Below are 2,962 nucleotides of genomic sequence, written 5' to 3'. Positions count from 1 at the left end.
AGAAGAGTAACTGAGGACAGACAGAGCAAAAAGATGTGTCATAGTGGCAGGTGCGGTGACTCATGCTTGCAGTCGTAGCACTCTGGGAGGCCAACGTGGGCAGATCAATTGAGGCCAGAAGTTTGAGACCAGCCTGGCCAACGTGGCAAAACTCGGCCCCAATTAAAATACAAAACTTAGCCAGGCATGGTGGTGCATTCCTGTAGTCCCAGCTACTAGAGAGGCTGAAGTGGAAGAATCGCTTGAACCCAGTGGGTAGAGGTTGCAGTGAGCCACAATCACTCCACTGCACTCCAGCCTGGGTGACAGAGCAAGACTCTGTCTTGAAAAAAAAAAGAAAAAGAAAAAAAGTGTGTCATAGTTACCACTCTTTCGGAAATGAAGAAAAATAATGACTTTCTATCTTTCCTATAATCTTTACCACTTATACTCAGAATAATCTAAGAATATAGATATTATAATTTTTGTCTTTTAAAAAACAAGAGATGAAGTGCCTTTTTCAAGTGCACAGAATTAGTTGAAAGTTGGAGGTGAAATCAAGATGTGTCCACATCAAATCTGTGAAGTTATATTATAGACTGTATATGGCTCCCCCTTATGCAGTGTGCAAGCTGAAATATCCTATACCAAATTGAAGACTCCAAGCCAGGACATACACCTAATATTCCTTCATATTTTTTTACTCTTAGGGCAGCAATGCCAAGGGGAAACCAGAGTCACTTGACTGGATTCCTCATTCTGGGACTGACCACAGACTCAAAACAACAGGTGTAGCTTTTTGCCAGCTTCCTGCTCACGTACATGGTCAATGTGGCTGGCAACTCGGTCATCACTGCAACCATCTGGGGGGATGCCCACCTCCATACTCCCACATATTTCTTCCTCTCTAACCTGTCCCTGGTGAACATCTGCTTTACCACTGTCATCGTGCCACGAATGTTAGTGAACATGCTGACTCAGACAAGGACAATCCTTTTTGCCCAGTGCCTCACCCAGATGTATTTCTTTGTGGCCTTTGGGATCACAGACAGCTTCCTCATGGCTGCCATGGCCATTGACCACTACATGGTCATCTGTAACCCACTGCATTACACCATGGCCATGAGCCCCAGGCGCTGTCTCCTGCTGGTCACCACATCCTGGGTGACAACCCACCTCCACTCGCTCACCCACACTCTTCTCATGGCTTGCCTGTCCTTCTGTGGGCCCGTCATTCACCACTTCTTCTGTGATGTCCATCCACTAGCTGATGCTCTCTTGCCCTGACACCTCTGTCAATGAGCTTCTGGCCTTCACAGAGAGCTCTTTTGTGATCCTGAGTCCCTTTATCTTCATTATTGTCTCTCATGTCTCTCTCACCTGTGCTGTTCTGAGGGTCCCCTCAGCAGGAGCCAGGTACAAGGCCTTCTCCACCTGTGGATCCCACCTCACGGTTGTGGCGCTATTCTGCAGGACCGTAACATCTGTGTACATTTGCCCCTCATCTACCTACTCAGTGACAAAGGATAGTGTGATCACTGTCATCTATACAGTAGTTACTCCCATGCTGAGCCCTTTTATCTATAGCCTTAGGAACAAGGACATGAAACAGGCCTTGAGAAAGCTAGCAAAAAGAACCGAATAGAATATGCATATTTTGCTACCTCTAGAAGTTTAGGAATCGACTCAGCAATTATATGTTAAGCACCTACTATCTGCAAGTACTTAATCTGTGGGGAAAGTAACGTAAATCATAGCTTCTGTCCTCAAAACTATTTATATTCCAAATAGCAGACAGGAGATTGTCAACAGTTTGTTTTAATAAGAGTTTGTTTTTCTTCTTCATAAAAATAAGATGAGTCATTATTATAAGCATCTTAAATTACAAAATAATTTAAGATGATAAATATCTTAAGTTATAAAATAATTCCCCAACTTCTCCCCTCTTCCTTGATATATTTTTCCGTTTTCCTTTGAAATACCTAGTTCATGCATCTCATGTACATTACCAGTGTAAACCAGTATTTCACCATAAAAAAAAGTTTTAAAGCTTCCACGTCTGCCATTTAGTGACTTAAGTGATTTACTTAACCTTTTTTAGTTTTAATTCCCTAGTCCTTTAGTATACTACTTGGGCTATAAGCCCAGATCCAAGAGTTATCAGCCCTGTGTTCTTAAGAAAGTATATTAATCTTTTTGTGCCTTGGTTTTTTGTATGCAAAGTCAATTGTTGTTAGAGTTTAATGATCTAATAAGTGTTCTAAGACATATATGAATTATGTATTAAGAATTAGGTTGGTGCAAAATTGCTGTTTCCACAATTACTTTTGCACCAACCTAATACTTAGAACAGTGTCTTGCACATAGCAACATCATAATAAATGTCAACCACTAGAATAACATTATATAGAAATGTTTCTATGTCCCTTTCCAACTAGCATTCCATGTTTTATAATGGGGTGGCAAATACATTCTCATACATCCTCCCATTGAGCTCAGTCTAAGTGTTTCTGAAAATTAAGTGTAATTATTCTCTTTAGGACTTTATCACTATTTTGTCAGTTTTTTTGGGGGGAATCCCAATGGATATGAGGAAGGCCCCCCTCAATCATTAGAACATGATTCTCCCTGACCTTCCTTTCTCCATCCCTGTTCCTCCATCTCATCTTCACTGAATTTCAAATAATTTCACTATCAAAGCCTCCATGGGGCACACTGCCCAGCACTTCAAACATCTGAAATACAAACTATGGCTAAAGAATGTGAAGCGGACAAATGAAGAAAAGTTGAGGGGAAACTATAGCTTTACAAAGAAAGAACTAAGAGGATTTGATGCAAAAATAAAAGGTGGGAGAACATAGCAACCTACCTCAATGAGAAAAAAAAAAAAGATGTTGCAGAAGATGAAACTGACTTTAACTGATGAAAAAATTTTCCAATGGTCAGTCTTGAAGAAAGGTATAAAAGGATGGGACAGCCACAC

The 2,962-nt window shown here is 40.9% G+C and overlaps 1 pseudogene; it reads left to right on the top strand.

The window, feature by feature from the left end:
- Positions 1-540: 540 nt before the first annotated feature.
- LOC101020293 lies at positions 541-2,043 on the top strand (annotated as a pseudogene).
- The last annotated feature ends 919 nt before the right edge of the window (positions 2,044-2,962 follow it).

Source organism: Papio anubis, unplaced genomic scaffold, assembly GCF_008728515.1.
Source record: "Papio anubis isolate 15944 unplaced genomic scaffold, Panubis1.0 scaffold121, whole genome shotgun sequence".
Taxonomy (NCBI): domain Eukaryota; kingdom Metazoa; phylum Chordata; class Mammalia; order Primates; family Cercopithecidae; genus Papio; species Papio anubis.
This window is presented reverse-complemented; position numbering and strand designations above follow the sequence as displayed.